General features: G+C 30.4%; 1 pseudogene; it reads left to right on the top strand.

Moving 5' to 3' along the window:
- The first annotated feature begins 268 nt into the window (after nt 1-268).
- Nucleotides 269-21,621, top strand: part of LOC142330371 (protein Smaug homolog 1-like) — a 35,848-nt pseudogene continuing 14,495 nt past the window's right edge.

The following is a 21,621-nucleotide window of genomic DNA, read 5'->3' as shown; positions in this document are numbered from 1 at the left end:
TACTTTTCTCACATAAGTCGTAAGTGCGACATGCCGCAAGATCCTAAATACAGGGTGTCCCATATAAAACGCAACCCAACCTTATATCGGTAGGTATTGAAATAATAAAAAGGCATATGCAAATGTTAATGTAATTTTTATTATTACCATCCATTATCTTACATTTAGAGTAAATGTTGGAATTCATCTTCTTGAATACAAGCTTCAGTTCTTTTTACAGCGTTTCTGTACCAGTCGGGGAGTAATTTTTTGCCGCCACTTTCTGGAGATGGATACAAATGAAATTGCTGATGAACTTCGTAACCAGGAAGTTGTGGAGGTGAAAAGAATAAAGAAACGGCAGAACGGAGTGGAAGAACCTACATTAACTTCTTTCAATCTTCCGGTACCACCAGTGAAGATTTAAACGGGTTGGTTACGTGTCTGTTCGGATGCGTCCATACATCCCCAACCCACGACGATGTTTTCAATGCCAAAGGTACGTCCAAAACACAACTTCTTGTTCGAAATCTGCAATTTTATTTGTTTGTTTTTTAATATTTTACAAAGTTTTAATTTTGTTTTTAATATTTTAGTTTAGATTTTCACTTTATTCTTAGTATGTTAGTTTGTTTTAAATTTTTAGCTGAATTTTTTTGGTTTTTAATTTTGTTTTTATATTTTGTTTTTAAATTTTATCTTTGTTTTCCGGGCGATGATAATATGTAATGTTTTTCGCCCAGAAAAAAAAAGTATATTCAGTAATAACATCGGATCACTAACATGATTAAAAAGCGAATTTCGCTTTGTGTACAAGCTCGTACATAATACAAGCCAAATTACAAGCTCATAGTTAGTACATGGTCTTCATAGTCTCTTTTTCATTCTTACAGAAATACTTATTGTATTATTCATACATAATACATTGTCTTATTGTCGGGAATTAAGATTAAAATTTTGATTAAACTAAAAAAACTTATCAGTTATGTCATTCATAACGTAACTGATCTGTTAGAACTTTTACCGATCAGTTAGAATATTCGCATTAAAATGGACTTAAAAAAAAACCCTAATTTGTAGAAGAAAAAATTTTGGATATATTTTTGCTTCGTAATTCCTAAATCATGGATTTTATTTCGAAAAAAGCTGTTGTAAATAAATAAGTTAACTTCCTCGTGTTTTTTTTTTATACGTACCATTCATTACGTTTAGTTGAAAAACGTGACAATTTCATTCAGTAATTCATTCATATTTGATAGGTTTGATTTGTGCGTAAATATTAAGATGTCAGTCAATAAGAATGTATAAAAAAATCTCGAGTACTTTTTTATTACTTTCTTGTACGAAGTAAAGGAAGTATTATGATCGCAAAAAAATGTCGCTTATCAGATTTCAACGGAAATATCCATTTTGACCATCCATGAATCCATTTTGACTAGTTTCGATGTGTGACGTCTGTACATATGTGTTCGCATAATTAAAAAAACGATTAGCCGTAGGATGTTGAAATTTTGGATTTAGGACTGTTGTAACATCTGGTTGTGGACCTCCCCTTTTGATTGGAATCGATTGAACCAAAAGCGTTCGAAAAAGCCCAAAATCCAAAACAGTTTGGATTTTGGACTTTTTTTTAACTGTAATAATAAGCCCTCATTGAGAGACATCAACGGTATATCATAAGTGGTACTTATTTTCATCGGTTCCAGAGTTATAGCCAAATTAAATTTTAATTAATAAAATATTTGGATCTTACAAGGAGAAGGCACATCGGTTCGAATCTTTGTTTTTTTAAAATTTAAATTTATTGATTTATTAATAATTATAACGAGTGATTGTAAAAAAAAATTACGATAAACAATAATTCAGTAATAACAATTAAAAAAATATCGGAAGTTATTAATGAAATAAAATTTTTTATGTACTTTTCATTTTAAAAAAAATGTGTATATGTAATTACAAGGAAGGTATACAAGGAAGTCATGTAGTGTTCACATCAGATTTTTTAATTACAAATTTTATAAATTTTTTTTTTGTCTTCAGTCATTTGACTGGTTTGATGCAGCTCTACAAGATTCCCTATCTAGTGCTAGTCGTTTCATTTCAGTATACCCTCTACATCCTACATCCCTAACAATTTGTTTTACATATTCCAAACGTAGCCTGCCTACACAATTTTTTCCTTCTACCTGTCCTTCCAATATTAAAGCGACTATTCCAGGATGCCTTAGTATGTGACCTATAAGTCTGTCTCTTCTTTTAACTATATTTTTCCAAATGTTTTTTTCTTCATTAATCTTCTGCAACACCTCTTCATTTGTCACTTTATCCACCCATCTGATTTTTAACATTCTCCTATAGCACCGCATTTCAAAAGTTTCTAATCTTTTCTTCTCAGATACTCCGATCGTCCAAGTTTCACTTCCATATAAAGCGACGCTCCAAACATACACTTTCAAAAATCTTTTCCTGACATTTAAATTAATTTTTGATGTAAACAAATTATATTTCTTACTGAAGGCTCGTTTCGCTTGTGTTATTCGGCATTTTATATCGCTCCTGCTTCATCCATCCTTAGTATAAATAAATATTATAAATAATATTTATAAATAAATATTGTAAAATTAACATTTTGTATTACCATTTATATTAAAGCCCGTATTTTTAGTTTTATTTTGAGCTTCTTTGTCTTGGATTAACTTCAACGTAAATGCTAAGTCTTTTTCAAAGTCAGTTTTTTCTCGTAGTTTTCCTTTTTTTCTATTATTCTTTTCCTTTAACATTGTAGTCGTATACTCGTTTTAAAACATTCATAATATTTTCTCAAACATTATATTTATTTTATCTTTTTTTTTTTTTAAGAAAGGTTTTATTTATTGTCAAGTAATGGTTTTTAGTTTTCGGCTAAAAGTACCTGTTTTTATGACATATACCCGAGTCCTATATCGGGTCGAACTGGGGAATTATTTTTTCTCATGTTCCCACGGTATTTAATAAAGTTGAAAAATATTTATAGAAAGTCGATCGGTAACTGGATGTTACGATAGAAGGGATTTTTCTTGTTGGTGCGTATCTAGTCTCCTACACTATTGATGACCGGCAAGGGGTATTTATGAATGTTAGTCGTACAAAGGTGTGTCCTTTCGTATTGTTAGTTATTGAGATTACAGCAAAACGTTAAAATTATAATAATAGAAATAAAATGTTGACAGACAACTGATTTATCCATAACGGGTATTTTGTTATTTTCATAACCTATCTGTATAGTTTAACTGAATATTATTTAAAACTTTTGTCGGCATCGGACTCCCCTGTTTTCGTTATAATGGAACAATATTCAATTTCAAATTGTTCATTTCTTAGAATAATAAGTGTTTTGTTGAAAGTTCCTAGCTTCGTAGAAGTATTGAGCTGCTTCCTCGTACCGTAAAATTGCATATATCTTTATAAAAAAAAAAAATATTTTTTTTCCTGTTTTTCTACCTATATATTAAATAAATCTTCTCCAAGTTTTGAAAGAAAGACAACGTTTTTTCCTGTACTCGATTAAATATTGAACTGAAAACTATTTTTATGAGAACGTTCCTTAGTAACCATCCCAACCCCACTTTCCTACTGACCGGGATAGCTCTGGGACACAACGTCCTAGAACAATCCAGCCAAACTCATTATCTTTAATTTTTAAAAAAATTCAAAATTAAATTAAATGTAACAAATACAGGCCTTGAAATCGATTCCGGCGCCCTTTCCTTAAGAGAGGACGATCCCTTAAACAAAAGATTTCAGCCCACTCTAGGCTGAAAGGGAGCGCGTTACGGAAGATAGGCTTATTAGCTCATCGTTCCGCCGGGTCCCTGCAGCTAACACTTTCCATCGGATAGGAACGCAATCCAAACTGCACCAAACAAATCAACGCCCATCTCCTATTAATAATCCGTCAGTGTAGTCCGTATACTGCGAAAAGTAGGAGGGTATTGAACTCTCCGACATCCTTGCGTTCCGTTCCATTATGAAAACGGTCGAATTAAATTTTAAAATGTTCAGATAAACGCGTGAATCACAAGAATGAGTATTACATTTTACGTTAGAGTTTTTAATCTGTTTTTATGTTTAGGGCTTGTTGATGTAAAATTTCCTACCGGTTTTATCGGTTTTGACTGAAAGTTAATTAAATATTAGAATAACATCCTTAAGATCCTTATAATTCCTTGTAACAATAATCTATTTAATAACGTCGATAAAGAAAAAAAAAAGAAAAGAATCTTCAGATCTTCTAGGTAGATCGTATAGTATTTATTTAAAAAAAATTCTTTGAGTTATATTTGAAAGAAAATTATCAGAAAAAATTAATTATACCGGTATACAAAAGGAATCCTCAAAATCGGTCCGGTGAATCTGACCAAAAATTCATTTTTCAATTGAAAATTTCGATCGTTTGAAGTCTGTCAAATTAAAAATAAAATAAAAAACTGTTGACAACTTGCTGACATTTATTTTGGTGCAGAATTACAAATCGAATTTAAAGAAGGATTTTTGGACGATGAGAATATGTTAAACAATGAGTTTTTTAAAATATCATTTAATCTAACATTATCTAAAAATTCCTTATTAATTTATTCGAGTTTTCAGTGGAAATACTTTGAATACCTAAAGAAAAAATAAGTAAACAGGGCCCGGGCGTGTTTGTCATAATTAGGGACTGATTTACGGCACAAAAATAAAAAAAAATTACGTAGTTAAATATTACTTATTTCGCTTTATTTACCTTCGGTCCGCATTTTGTGTTTTACTTCCTTGTACGAAGTGAAGGAAAATGTTTTGTGTGGTCGCGAAAAATTTCGGTTTCCAGATTTTAACTAGTCTCGGCCTGAAGTCTGTACGTACGTATGTATGTGTGTATGTATACATACGTACTCGCGTAACTGAAAAACGATTAGCCGTAGAACGTTGAAATTTTGGATTTAGGACTGTTGTAACATCTACTTGTGCACCTCCCCTTTTGATTGCGATCGACTAAACCGAAAAAGCCCAAAATCCAAAACGATTTGAATTTTGAACTTTTTCTTAACCGCAGTAATAAGCCTTCATCGAGAGCTTTTCAATGATATATCGTAAGCGGTAAAAATTTTCATCGGTACCAGAGTTATAGCCAAATAAAATTTTAATTAATGAATTATTTGGATCTTACATCGGTTCGAATCGGACTTCATCTCCTTTTTTTCTTAACTTTTTTTTCTTTTAAGTTAAATATATTGATTTATTAATTTATTAACCTCTCATTGTAAAAAAACATTTACGATGAATAAATAAAAAAAATAATAAAAAAATATCAGAAGTTATTAACGAACTTTTCATTTTTTTAAAAATGGGTATATGTCATTTAAAAGGCGTACAAGGAAGTTATGCGGTGTCTACATCAGATTTTTTTAAGCGTTTAAATCGTATTCACTGGTATTTATATCCACGGAGGATGATTTGTTATCAGAATTTTTGTTATCTTTCCCTAAATGATTGGTTTATCCGTTTACAGATGACTTTTCACAATAAAGTATTTCATTTTCCTGAATTTGTAACAAAATTATTTAAAAGTTTTAGTTAACCAGTGAGCGGCATTGTTTCATTTCTTATTTTTTGGTCGATTGTTGGAAAAATATTATTTTCCCTTTAATTGAAAAATTGCGATTTTCTATAATTTTAAATTTAACTAATATTCATTTATCGATAATGTTGTTGAATTAACTTTTTTTTCATACTTAACTTTTGTTAACGAAAATGTTATTCTGATAAAAATAAGGTTTAAACCGTCCAGACAGTTTTAAAAAGATACTTTTTTTTGCTATATTATGTGAAATTATATTTTTTTTAAATCTAAAATATCGTCCCTAGATAAGTCGGTGTGGTCACATTCTTTCTTATAGTTTTTGACCTGCCAGGGTAAAATCATTGTGTTTGTTGTCTACTTTCCTTAACATATATATATATATATATATATATATATATATATGAGAATAACTGTTTATACGTACACAGATGGCGAGCTACATACTAGTCTATTAATTTAAAGATAATAAATAACTCTGTATATAGCTACATTAAAAATCTATTGGCCCTGTTTTACTTCTCGGTTATTTTTTTATTAACAAATGCAGTTTTATTTCATTACTGAAATTTGCCTTCGAAATTATGAAGAAAAAGTAAAGAAAATTAAATAATCGATGGTTGAAGCCTTTGCTTGTTGGAAATTCATAATAACAATTAGAAAGTAAAAACAGATATCTTTTTGATTTTCAAAAAACGTATTTAAAAATGAAAGCTGTTTCGATACGCAGTACCTTCTTCAAATTTTAAGAAATCTTAAAATGAATTAATTATAAAAAAAACTTACTTGCTTTTTACGGTTACTTTTTGACTTAACGTCTTACGCCCTTGTTGAATGCGGGTAAGAAGAATTCTAAAAATTTATTTATACCAAAATCGGGGGGGATTTGAACCTACGGTTTTTCCAGTTGTATTACATTTAAAAAAAATTGTTGTTTCGTCAAGAACGGCTACCTTTTACAAATAAAATAAATATGGTATTTTCATTTTAAAAGTACCATCGGGGAATTCTTTTATCGAATACCGGCACCGCTGATTATTCGCTTAAATATCCGATTTATCTCTTTTTAACGATATAAGAATACTATTTGATTAAATGTCTCCGACGAAAAAGATTAGATAAGAATAAATTTCCTTATCTCAGTAAAGTAGATTCAGCTCGATATCCGTTTCAAATGTATTGTAGCAGGTTATTTGGATCGGTTCTGTGCGTTTATATTGAGAGCAGTTTAATTTCGGTATCGAGGTTTAACATGAATATTTGGAATTTGCCTACTAACGAACACGAAACCGATCGGTTCCTCCAACCGCGTGGCATTCTAACTGGAACCAGGACATGTCGCGATGGACACGCAGCGCGATTTTACGAAACCGATGGTATTGTACGGCTTAGCGACAAACGTATTTGCCGGTCGAAAGTAAATGTGCATGTCGGTGCTCGACTGAAAAATTTGAACCTCATCTTCGTGATCGACATAGGTTTTCTATATAACTGGGCGTTTCAATTATCAAGCGATGCTTGATGTCATCTTGGATCGGCTGTCGGCCCGAATACAGTAGTCGATCGGAATAATTTCATTACAGAAGTTATTTCAATACAGTCAAACGATATTGAATAACACAGACGACCTGAAATCGGAGGAAATTGTATGTTCCTCAGAATCCATTAGGCGCAAAAATCATACCGGTCGCGTCTACCCGCAACAGTGGGTTTTCAGCGGCATTTGTCATGAAAACTGCGTGTGTTTCTCGTGAAAGTTGCTTATAAATCGCTTCAAACCCTGTTGAATGGTATTAAAGTTAACATCGGGAGCATATTTTACTCGGATTCCTGGCGTGCGTACCAAACTGACGTACTGGAAACGGAACGGTTCCGCCATTACACTGAATCATCGGTACTATTTCGTTAATACTACCGATGATATTCAAACCGTTGAACGTATGTGGGGATCTCTGAAATGGCGGAATAAAAAGGCGTCACGTTGAACTGTACTTCGCCGAATTCTTATGGCGATCGTAGCTTTCGGCAAGTAAAATTTCCGTGACTTTTAAGTTGAAATAATTCAGTAGCTTGTAAATTAACAACGAATAAAGAAATTAGTTAGAAAAAGCCACTGATATGAAGCGAACAAGCGTTGGCGCCGGCATTCGATAAAAGTACCTCTTTCTTTAGTATTTTTTTGAAGATAAATTTCAGTAATGAAATGAAATTATGTAAGTTAAACAAAAAGCGAACCGGATGTTAAATTAGATTTTATGAAACTAGTTATTAAATTTTTTCTAAGATCAGTAAAAGTAGCTTAAACTCACTTGTCCGTCTACGTGCGTCCGCCCCTTTACTATCTGTTACTTTCTTATGAAAGCAAGCGATTGGATGTAGGCGTATATTTTTTTTGTTTAGTTAAATATAATATTATCAGAGTCGATGACTATTAATAATGCCGTTGTAAAATAATAAAAAAACGTGTGGTAATTTATTATAATTCCGTATTTATACTGATTATTCATTTTTACTTCCTTTTACATTGTAATCGCGAAAAAAATCGGTTTTTTAGATTTCAACTGAAATATCCATTTTGACCATCCCTGAATCCATTTTAACTAGTTTCGGCGTGACGTCTGTACAGTATGAATCTCGGATAACTTAAAAAACTATTAGCCGTAGAATGCTGTAATTTTGGATTTAGGACTGTTGTAACATCTAGTTGTACACCTCCCCTTTTGATTACAATCGACTGGACCAAAAGTATCCCGAAAAGACCAAAATCCAAAAAATTGGATTTTTGAGTTATTCTTAACTGCAGTAATAAGCTCTCATTAAGGCCTTTTTAACGATACATCATAAGCGGTACTTATTTTCATCGGGTCCAGAGTTTTAGCCAAATAAAATTTTAATTAAATAATATTTGGATCTTACAAGGGGAAGGCCCATTGTTCGAATTCGACTTCATTTCTTTTTTTTTAATTTAAATAAATCGATTTAATTACCAATTTTTTTTTATAATTATTAACCTGTGATTGTAAAAAGATTTTTTTTAAATAAATGATAATTCAATAACAATGAAAATTAAAAAAATATGAAAAAAAATCAGAAGTTATTAATAAAATAACATTTTTTCTACTTTTAAAAATGCGTATATGTAATTTAATAGGCATACAAGGAAGTCATGCGGTGTCCAAATCATTTTTTTTTTACTCGAGGTGTTGCTGATAATGTCGTCAGTACGCTATTACATCAACAATTTCATTAACTTTTTATTAACTCGTTTAAAATTTTTGTAATTATTCACATAAACTCATTGTTTTTCATAAATGAAAAATACCAATCCTGCAACGGAATTCGAATGTAGAATTCCTGAAGAAAAACACAAGACACTACAACCCCGTTATGTTATTTTGTTAAGTATTTTTGCGTTAATATTATATGTTTAATAACCGTTTCGTTTGATCTTGACGATCAAAATTATTTTTAATTAAATTTGTGTAGTTTTTACTGTAAAATTACAACGCGTAGAATTGTAAGGTGTTAAGTTCTAATTAATCAAAAGAGTGTTTCAACTTTTTTTTACATTAAGGATACCCCTCACCAACGGTAATAGATATTCCGTAAATATTTTGTAAAGATATTTGGTGCAGATTTTATCGCCTTCAATATTTTTATTTTAACATTTTCATCTCAATATTTTCGTATGAAATTGAGTTTCTTAGTTTTGGTATTTTTTTTTAAATTTAATTTTGTTCATTTAGTTACTCGAATCGATGCAAATTATAACGATCTTAAATGTTTAATCGTGTATGGAATTCGTCAAATTTTACAGAGCACTATCACATATTTGCCGCAATCTATTTATCTCTGTTTATTCAATCAAAACAATGCTCTCGCCACTCGCAGTGCCCGTACCGTGACGTTGATAATTTAGTCGACTATTCGTATTTATCAATATATTTGCGATGAAGTATTAAATCAGATTGTTCTGAGACTGCCCAATTTTCTGATGAAATACAATCGTAACTGTAATTCTTGATGAAGAAGAGGATAAAAGCAGTAAGAAAAGAAAAAAGGGTACATGATGTACGGTTTAAAAGAAAAACCAAAGAAGAGTATGCTACGACTTATAAAGAACTTACTGTTAACGAAGATAAATTTTACGAATACTTAAAACGCCACATACATTAAATTTATTTTTAATTAAAATAGAAACGTTTGAAAAAAAGAACATACCCTCTGGAAACGAATGTTTTAAAAAAATAATTATGCTACCAGGTCTGCATTACGGAATTGAAAACCGAAAGATATCGTTGCCAACTAATTTTATTTTTACGTCTAAATAGCTGTGTACGATTTTGTCACGGGCCAATTTGAACATGTCGATAACAAAACAGGATAACGATATTTTTTAATGACTGTCACCGGTGGAATTTCATTGTACTATAACACTGAGATGCTGTACTCTAATTTTGATGTTTGGACTATTTTTAGTACCGCGGCAAGACATCGTAGGTAACAGTAAACCAGTCGCTGATCCAACAATAATTTTTTCTCCTGTTTAGCCTCCGGGAATCACCGTCATGTATTACTACAGAGGATGAATGAGGATGATATGTATGTGTGTAAGTGAAGTGTAGTCTTGTACAGTATCTGGTTGACCGTTTCTGAGATGTGTGGTTAATTGAAACCCGACCACCAAAGAACACCGGTATCCACGATCTAGTATTCAAATCCATATAAAAGTGACTGCTTTTACTAGGATTTGAAAGTTGAAACTATCGACTTCGAAATCAGCTGATTTACGAAGACGCGTTCATCACTAGACCAACCCGGTAGGTTTGATCTAACAATCTGTCCTCATCCTGCGTTTCAAGTGAGCTTTCTAAACTTTGATTACTAATTTAATACGTAAATCTGTATGTACGTATATATATATAAAAGAACATGTCGCGAGTGATTCGTAATCAACGCCCAGATAAAACTACTAAAGATAAATTGAAAATTTTGATTCACGTTCCTTTTACGGTGTAAGCGTACACCTTAAGAAAGGATTTTTTGAAATTCCGAGTCTGAGGGAATAAAATGGAGTTACAATGAAATTACTGTTTTTTGAGTTTCTCTGTAACAATGAGTTTATGTAATTAATTACAAAAAAATAGTCCTGACCGTGACGGGAAAGGCAAGTAATCATATAGTGCGGGCATAGCCGCGACGGGATGCTAAAATATATATATATTTATTTTTTAAAAATAAATCCCCCGCATAATATTTTATAAAGAAGTGTGTTTGTATATATATATTTATACAAGAAACCGTACTACATTAAGAAAGAAATTGTTTGTTTTTAAATAGTTAATCAGTATCATGACACTAGTCTGATAATATTAAAATCAGTTCTATTGAAACTTCCTGTAGGATTACTTCATTTACATTTCTCCATACCTAAACTTATCGAGGTTCAGGCTGAAAAGCTTAAAGTTGATAAATCTACTTTACCGATTAAGGTAGACACCTAAGTAGAAAATAATTGTGAAAAGCTTTAAGCGTACATAAAGGAACAGTATCTAAAAAAGAGTTGTATAAGAAAAAAGTTGTTGAATAACACCCGGAACAGGAAAAAATAACTTTAAATAACGTCCAGAGGAAACTACCCTTAAGTAAAAAATGAGAAAGAACTCTTAAGAAGTGTAATATCAAGAAGTATTTGTAAAATAATTGAAGATAATCTAATAAGCTAGTAAGAGAAAACAGAAATGGTAGAACCATAACAGTATGAGTGGGGTGTGTGGAGGGTTCCCATTCTGGAAATTGTTTTTTCTTTTGGAACTGTATAAAAAATTGACTGCTTCGTTTGATATTTTTAATTTGTATTTAAAACTATTTACCTAAAAAAAACTGGTGTTCTTTGGCGGTTGGGTTTTCAATTAATCACACATTTCAATCTCAGGAACGGTCGAACTGAGACTGTACAAGACTTCACTTCATTTACACTCGTACATATCATCTTCATTCTTCATCTGAAGTAATACCTGACGGTAATTCCCGGAGGCTAAACAGGAAAAAGAAAGAAAGAGAGAGGAGAACATCATTAGTTGTAGTAGTACTTTTGTGTCGGTGAAACGGATCATTTAAAAAAAATGATGACCGGTTTATTCAAGCATTCATTTTATTCTTTAATATACAAACAGATCTTTACCCAAAAGCATTTAAATTATGTTATAACCATCCAATTTCTTAAAAATAATATCATTCGGGTGACCGTTTTCTGTGTGCAAGTTTATTTCATTACTTAATCATCACTTGACAGCGTTTCTAAAGGAATTCAACTAATTTCTAGCCGGATTCAGTGTTTCAACTTCTGAAAACTAAACTTTACAAACACCTCTATGGAAAGAAATAATTCTGGCTAATGCTAATCTACGTTGGTTTTCGGTAAACTTTTTATCGTTTGCCTTTGGACACCGTATAAGTTAACATATGAGGATGTAGCAAAAATAATTCCTCCACAGTCAATAGTGTGGTCTTGGATGACCACCGAAACTGTATTAAGATATTAAAATAACTAGATTATATTTGCCTCTTGTGCAACCTTTCGCTATCGATTAAAATTGATAATTCAGTTTTTTTTATTTTATTTTAATTGTATCGATTCAATTTAATTGTGGAACATAATTTGTTAAATTCAGTACAAAAGCAAGGTCTCGGATTCTTCTACAAGTAAATAGATGTTGATGATTTTTAATTAGCGTTTTGTTTATTGTTTTTTTTTTCATACAGGCAGTATTTTTTGCAGGTCAAAGTTAATGTTTTTATAAAAATAAAAAAAGGATTATGTTAAAAATTTAAAACGTGTATAAATCAACTTAAAAAATGAAAAACCGCTATAAAAAAATAATATTTATTAAAAAATAATAGTCAAACCTTGTTAAATTTAAATTTCAGAGTTAGCCCCAAGTTTAAAGTTAACAAATTGATATTGATACTCGTTTCTAATTTGATGTAGACTTCAAAATTTAAAAAAATCTGAAAAATATTATTATCTAATTTTTATTATTTCTTAATTTAATTTTCCCTAAAATTCATTTGAAGGCGGTCAATTTTTTTATCAAATGGTTCGTGAAAAAAAAAAAAACTTGTTTTGATTGTCATTTGTAATTGTTCTGAATGATGATACGTGGTTGGTGGTGGATATTTCGGTGTGATTTAGAATACCGGGAAAATTATTTTACATTCATCCCTTCCCTCATTTTACTAGTGGCAGTATGTGCGATTTGATGGAGTGGGGAGAATTTAAGAGAAAAAATTAGTTTACGATATTGCCGAGCATAATTCTTTACGGATCGGGTGACAGTTGCATTTTCTGATTCGCGTAGTTTTAAGAGATTTTTTGCTGACCGTTTCGTGTTAATCATAACTGTATTTGATACTTCTTTCTGTTACCAGTAAGTTATTATTTTTTTTATATTCTGCATGTAGGTGTGCTTTACTTTTTCATGATTTTACTTTGTGGTTGGGGGAGCTTGTTAAAAGCATTACAGTTTTAAATTTAGAAAATTTCTTGTTGATTAAATGGAAAAGTTATTTTTTTCAGATATTTTTATTGAATTTAAAAATATAAATTAAGCCCCGAAAGAATATTACATTAAAAAAAGTTTGCGCTATTGTATTATTTATTCTTTTATTTCTAGTTTTAACTTATCCTACAAATTAAACTTTTTGTTATGAAGAGCAGTTAGTCGTAATGTTGAAACTGCGGAGAATTTTTTTTTAAAGAAAAGCTTTTCTCTGCAATTTTCAGTGAACAGAATATTGTTAAATTTAATAGAAATTTAACACTGGTTTGGGTTGTACAGTATATAAATACTAGAAAATTGAAAAACTTAATTGTTTGTAGAAATTTAATTAATTTATCTCTGACGTATCGGAGCATAACTATATAAACAGACTATTCAGGAAAAATCAAGGACTTACTTTTCTTGCATAATTTTTATTAATTTTTTTTTGACATGCCAAGCAATAATATAAATTAAATCAGTCTTGTTAATATGGTTGTTAGGTTATGTTAATTATAAAATATCTGGTTCTGTTAAATTCTGTTTTTACATATACATATAAATTTAATAAGGTACAGTAAGTAGTATTTTAAATAAAACATCTAATTTCAGTGAACAACAAATGAACTTTGTTGGTTAATCAAGTGGAGGATTAATTTGGAACTATATTCTGGTTTTTTTTGGGGGGGGCAGGGGCGAAAAACGTTTCTTCGTTATCATTCCCCGAAAAAAAATAAAATAAACAAAATACAAAACATACACTAAAAATTTAAAAACAAAATTAAAACTTAAATTAAAATATGAAATACAAAAACAAAATAAAAAACTTAAACTAAAACATTAAATACAGATAACAGAAAAAATAAAAATTTTAAATGAAATTGATAACGGTATAAAAATAAAATAAAACAACACTACTAAAACGTACCTAAAATACAAACACTTCAAAGAAATAAAAACACCCAGCCCAAAATTTCTTTGTCATTGCCCAGGATTTGATGAATGTCCTGGGCAATTTAAATTTGCATGTAAGGCCGCGTAACACACACAATCCACAAGGATGTGGCACACAGTCAAGTGGCAGTTGCATCGTACGCATATTGGTGCATTTACTGCTGACAACAGTTACCTGTGTGTAGCTCTTTTATGACCTATCCGCAATCGGCAGAGGACCAGTTCCTCATGACAAATTTTCCTGTGCGTGGAATCCCATGGCAACACAGAACCTTTAATGTGTCCGATTTTATCTATTGTAGCTGTTCAGTCATCCTGCCACTTTGCACAAAGAGCGAGTTTTACATAACTAATAAAGTCTGATGCAGTAACATGGGTAGTGAAGAATGGTTGACTACATGCGTCTTTAGTAGCGGAATCTGCATGTTCATTACCCGAAATCCCTACACGGCTAGGGATCCAGTAGAAACTCGCTTTTGCATTGCGATGGTTCAACTTGTCAATTGCATTGTAAATTTCGGTGGCGGATATCTGGAGTAAAAATTTTGTAAGGCTTGGAGAGGACTACATGAGTTGCTACAAATAAGGATATGACCGTACTTATGGTAATGATATTCAAAGCTTTATTTATAGCATAAAATCAGTAAAAATCAATAATATCAGTAAAAATGCAACATACATGACAGATTGGCACCCAAATTGGTATTACTAAGGACTCGCAGCATATCTAAAAGTCTGAAACATCTCATTCTTAATTCTTTGATGTGTTTGACCCACATAAGGTGGCTATCAAAAAATAAACCTAAAAATGTGACATCAGAAGAGATAGCTCTCTACCAAGAAAGACTTGAGGAAAAAAGGGGTCCTGCAAGCGAGAAAAGACTACATATTTTGTTTTCTGTGGCTGTTGATCGACAAGCAAAATCGATCTGTATCAAAATCAATTCATATTCTGTATATTTAACATTTTATGCAAACTTGCTATTTTAAAATATAATTTTCATAATGTGTGTCAACTTTCTTTATCTTACTTGATTTTTTTTTCTTCAGTGTCCATAAAAGAGACCAACACACAGTACTTGTGTCCTACTGACGCAGTACTGAACTACGCTGAAGGCACTATGTTTCAGGCACAGCTAAACACTACGGTCACACGGTTAGACCAGTGGAATAAGATCGGTCAGACTGTTGCACTGTTTAAATTGTTGACTAAGCGTGCCCCAATACAAGCTAGGTTTGCCTCTATCGCTATTGATTACAGTCTCGCTGATAGTACGGAATTAGCTTTACAAGAACAAGAAGCTAATAATCCAGGTAATTATTTCGTCACATATTTTCTTAAAAAAATTTTTAATTTTTATTCTGTTTTTACAATATTTGTTATTATTTTGTGTCATGGGTTTTCTGTAGCTTCTCTAAAACTTGTATACAAGTTTGAAAATGTGATAAGTTAAATCTGAAAATCTGTACGGTTGTAAGTATTTAGAGAACTAAATATAAAGTTCGCTATAAAATGTGTAATTATATGTAACTATAAAATGAGTAATTATATTATAGAGAGTTTAAATCTCCAAAAAATTATTTTTCTAAGCTGATTAATTGTAATTTGATGAGCTATGATTTGAAACAGTTAAGTTTCAAATTTGGAATAATGTACCTTATTGGAACCAATTCATAAAAGAATATGATACTTGGCTTCGCTAGAAAGATATTTTTAGTCATAAAAAATCTTTCATGTAAAAATTATTTTGGGAGCTTTATAGCTGTTTATAAACATTTCTTTATCTTAATCCATTTTCCCCCAACAAAAGACTGACCATAAAATGTGATGTTCTTGGATATTTTTAATATTTTGCAAGGTTTTATAATCTTATCATGAGGAATTAAGTTGTTGTGCTTTTCTATTCTTGAAACATTTTGTTTTCAAATCCTGTTAAATGTTTCTAAAGTAATTGAGTGTAATATTAGAGTGTAGTAATTGAGTGTAGTATTGTAATGTAGAGATTAACATCTCTACGGTAAGTTCATAAGGTTGGCAACCTTATGTTAAAACTTCCTTTTGGTACGATTGTTTGCCATATTGTATAACTTCTATTCATTCAGTTTGTTATATTTTATGTAGTGGTAGTGTAATCAAAATCAGCACTCTGCAGTGTTCACGAGTGGTTCTCATGCTTTACATCACTAGCTGTTATTCACTGATAGAGCTATGGTATTTCTTTTGGTTTTTAAAATTAACTGGAAGAGCTGCTGAGAATGGTTAAATGTGGATAAGTTTAAGAATAGGTTAAATGTGAATACTGTTAACTGCATTCTGTACTTAGGAACAGAATGCTACTGTAAGCTGTCACATTTTTTAATTGAAATGTTTTATCTATTCGTGCTACAAAAGGGCAAGATTTTGCATAATATTATAGAATTTAATTTTATTGTACGGTCCTAATTTACATTTGCTTTTTTTAGATTATAGCTTTATAAAAATCTGATTGAATATCTCTATATTTTTGTAAGTTGCTGTGTTAATAATATTAAATGTTAACAATAAACTGCATTGTTATATGCATTATATGTTAACCATATATTATAAAATCATTTATAATATTAATTTAATAGGTTTTGTGAGTGGATTGTTGTCTGATAGTAAAGAAGTGGCAATGACACAGTTGTTACTTCATCTGCCGCTTTTGTGACCTGGCAACCAAGAAGCAAAACATCGTTATTTGGCTGTTGTACCGATTATGCTAAACTATTAAATGGAAACTGGATGTTTTGTTGAAGAGGCTCGACAGCTATTAGTCTATGTACTGATACATCCTGCTTTAAAGGATAATAGGAGGTAACAATAAAAAAATATTTTATAGGTATTGTTTTTGTATGTTTACTTTGTATTGTTACTATGATTATTGCAGAACTGATTTCAGATAGGCTGATTAAAAAAACATTATCTACATGTTTATTGATATATATATATTATTTTATAGATGTAAAAAACTGATTTTTAATAAAAATGTTTAGAAATTGTGGTCATGCCTTTCACAGAGATGTAATGCCTGTAGTTTAACATCTGACTTTTATGTAGTCTTAATTTTATTAATAATACTTGTCTGATGTCTGGCAAATGTTAATAAAGAAATAAAAAAAATTATTTTTGATTCTGTATATGTGGTGGTTTAGATATTCTTCTCTTATTACATTATATAAGTGTATTGTTTTATGATATTAACAAAGTGTTACTATCTAATTGCCATTTAACAAACAATGTTTTTTTGCTATTGAAAATTCCTTCAACATTCAAAGTAACCGTTATTGGCTCTCTAGACTGCTAAAATTTGACACACTTACCTTAATTCATTCATAATAAAAAAAATTAAGACATTTCTGTTTGAGGAAAGCTCACAAAAAACTGTCATTATGAAAATAGATTCTTTAAAATCAAACTAATCTGCATAACAAAATGTTGAGCGTTTGCTAACAGATGCATTTTTGTTTAATAAAGATTAATGATAAATTGTGAATGTAAAAAATTGTTGAAGGACATGGAAAGTGGGATGGGATTTTAAGTTTTCAGGCTAAATAGTCTTAGGTGCTTGATGGCTAAGTATCGGTTCCCTAATAAAAAAAAAAAAAAAAAAAAAAAAAAAAGATTTATGGTGTAACTTTCATCCAATTTTGCTTTCATTCACTATATCAAAGCCGCAATTTATATTTCTTCAAAATTGGATCTAATTTTGTACTAAAGTTTGAAGTCTGATTCATTAGCTAAATCCTTTTTATTAGTATTGGCAGACTAATTTGTACTTGGAAAATGGTTATCGATTTTTTCCTTTTCTTTTGGTGGTAGCCCTTTTCACATTTTTTTTATTTTATTTTTTCTTGATGACCAATTTTTTTGCTAGAAGCCTCTGTTTTTATAAATTATTCATTTTGTAGGGAATCTCTTTATAACATTTTACTGTATTTTAATTTTCTACATGTACTGCCGCATTCAAATTTGTTTTTTATATCACCACTGTCATTTATTTCAGAATTATGTTATTGATTTTAATTAATTTGAAATATAGCAATGTGCTGTGTGAGCACAATGCTTCATATTTTCATATAATAAATAACTTTTAAATACAAGTAAAGAAATGTTAAATAGTTGAGATAAACTGAAAAAAAATTTTACTTAAAATCTCAAACTAAATGGTCGTAAGTATCAAGTCAGCAGACTACTTGAAGTAATATTTATACAAATAGATAAATAAATGAAAAGATAAAGAAATAATTATTAAAACAAATTGAAAATAAGTTAAAGCTATATATTCTTATGTACTATTCCTTATTACTTCATTTCATGTAATTTAATATTTTTACTTATATGTATGCCAATTCCCTATTGCCCATTGATGACAATTTATAGCAATCAAAATGAACATCTTTTTTATATTTTTTAAAATTTATTTTTTCTATTACTAATGTAAGTAGTAATGTAAGTTGCAGTCTGTTAAACTTGTGAACAATAAGTAACCCTATGGCCCAATGAGATGATGACATGTAAATAAGGTACAGTCTTGTAAAGACTCAGGTCAACAATTCTGAAGATATTTGGTTAGGCTAATTGAACCACAACCACCACAGTACATCTGTACCCACACTCTAGTATTCAAATTCATATAAAAGTTGCATACCTTTACTATAGATTTTAAATAAAAATTTTTAAACTCTTTTTGTTTCTAATTTATTTAAAATAACACTTCTTGATCACCCTATATAATATAAGTAATAGGCAATATAAGTACAGGGTATTTTTTTAGTCCTGTTACCCAATTGTTAATGTCTGGTAATTTTTTTCTAAGAAAGGGAAATTTTGTTTTGAGACACAAAGTTGGTAGCACTACTCAACCGGTATAGATATGGCAGTATGAGTTGATTCTCCTTGAGCTGTGTAAACCTTTATGCCATTTCTGGTCGTGTTACGAACAGAATGTCTTTTACCATAGAACAATGAGTTTTCATTCTTGAATAATATTTTGCTACGAAATCGTATGAGAGTGTAAAAGAATCATTTCAAATTGAATTTGTCAGTGTTCCTCCTCCAGAAAAAATGTCAATTTCTAGGCCAGCAAACAGATTTCGAGAGACAGGTAGTGTTTACGACAGAAAACTTAGCGGTCGACCAACTCGCTTGACAGATGACGTTTTACAGAATGTGAAAACAAGATTGCTCAATTCTCCTTGGAAAAGTTTACGAAAACTTTCCACACAAGTCGGTTTATCATATTCTAGTGTTCAGAAAGCCGCTAAAAAATTGAAATTGTATCCATATCGCGTACGATTAGTCCAAGAGCTTCAGCCTCCAGGTTTAAACAAGCGATTACAATATTGCCGTAGGTTTAGGTCTCTCATAAATGATAACGAAATCAAATTTTTAAACACAGTGTTCTTTAGCGATGAAGCTTGGATCCATCTCGATGGTTATGTGAACAGTCAAAACTGTCGAATTTGAGCGGTTGAAAATCCTAACGCTTTACAAGACAAATCTTTGCATCCTGAAAAAATTGGTGTGTGGTGTGCGATATCACATCATCGTATAGTCGGATCCATATTCTTTGAACAGACAGTAAATGGTGTACGGGAATATTGTGCACCAATTTGTGTCCTGGTGGAACCTCAAGAACGGTATTGCAGCAAGACGGAGCTACATGACACGTCTCAAGAAACCACGTGGATTTTCTGCAAGAGTTCTTTGATGATCGAATAATAAGCAAGGGCTTATGGCCTCCAAGGTCCCCAGACCTCACATCTCCTGACTACTTTTTGTGGGGCTATATTAGTCCGAGGCCTTCAAAAACAATCCTCACACTATTGGTGAATTTTAAGTCAATATTACAGACTTCACGAATATTTCCATTGCAACTCTTAAAAAGGTTTCTGCTAATATGCTGAAAAGAGTCCGTGCGTGTTTAACCGCAAGGGGTGGGCATTTTGAGCATATTCTTTAATAATTATGTAAGTAACAAATACATTTTTTATTCCACCTAAATTTCCCTTTCTTAAATTATATTTAAAATTGGGTAACAGGACTAAAAAATCGCTCTGTAGTAATATTGGTTGGTTTATCAAATCTTTATTGATAGTTCAAAAAGTAGTAGAAAAACAATATAGAGAACAAACTTGCAGAAATTTGTTTATATTAAGTAATTTTGCACGATTTTTTTTATGTTTTGTAGTGTACTTTTTTGCTATTTCTCTTAATTTTACTTTTTCTGCTTTATTTATTAACTTGTTTTTGTATTAATGCTTGGTAAATTAATTTTCTATTCTAATTTATATTTTTGTTGTTTCAGAACTTTTGAGCCATGGTATAATTCTGTAGGTGAAAAAATAATGAATGGTTCAAAACATACAAGTGAGTTTTTTTATAAATTTATTTGTAAAAATAAATTCACAGAAAAAATGACTAGCACTACATTTACATAAATTGTTAGTGTTGTTTAAATGAGACTTTTTTTATTCAGTAATTTAAGCAGAGGAAGAATAAAGAAAAGTTACTCCTGCCTCTCAAACCGTAATATAATCGGAAATGTAGTTTACGTTATTCTTATTATTACTTACTTCCATGAATTATATATGTTAATTTTTATACCAAATATTAATTTATCAACCTTTATATCATTTTTCACTGAATGCAGCAATATCTATTACAACAATTAAACCATTAACTAAAAAGAGACCCATCTGGTGGTTTATTATAATAAATATTGTGATGTAATTTTGTATAATATCTTAATACATTTACGATGTAATTAAAAGAACAAGGGTTAATGGCTTCTTTTGATCTTTGTTTTATGTACTTTATATTATCATTTTATAATTATACATTGGATAAATTCTTCTTCTTTAGCATTTAATATAGGGATTATAACAAAATGTTTATTATAATATTGTAAATAATGTTTAGCTATAATTCCGTTAAGGTTACTTAACCAATATGACCATTCTCTTTATTACATTGTTTATTATTCTCTGTCATATCTCTGTATAATTAATATTAATGAACTCGCTTTACTGCAATTTTTATTAAAAAAACATTCATTACCAAGACACTTGGTCATTGTTTAAACCCACTAGTTTTGTATTTTTATCATTCATTTTAAAATTAATCCAATTCTTTGTTAAATTGTTTATTTAATTGCTAAGAAAGACTATTTAACTACTAAGGAAGAATAGGCTGATGCAAATTAATTTTTTTTAATAAGAAATAAATCCCATTACCGGAAAAATGTTTATGTAAACTTAGGATTTACTTACAGAATTTTCTGGTTAAAAGACAGAGGTGAAATTCTAGAATTTTGGTATGAAATTTGTTCAGTTTGTGCGTTTTGTAATGAGAAAAGATTAGCTTATCTTCCTTTTTAGTATTTACCTAGGAATCTCATTTACTTAAAAATTGTTTAGAAAATATCCTGTAAAGAAAAGAATAGGTCTGTGAATTTGAATGTCTTGAAAACTATTTATTTAATGATCAGGTGTATAGCTTTGAAGATCAGAAAAAAAACAAAAAAATCT

This window comes from Lycorma delicatula, chromosome 9 (genome assembly GCF_047948215.1).
Source record: "Lycorma delicatula isolate Av1 chromosome 9, ASM4794821v1, whole genome shotgun sequence".
In the NCBI taxonomy this organism is placed as follows: domain Eukaryota; kingdom Metazoa; phylum Arthropoda; class Insecta; order Hemiptera; family Fulgoridae; genus Lycorma; species Lycorma delicatula.
The sequence above is the reverse complement of the archived record's forward strand: the minus strand, read 5'-3'. Positions and strand labels throughout refer to the sequence as shown.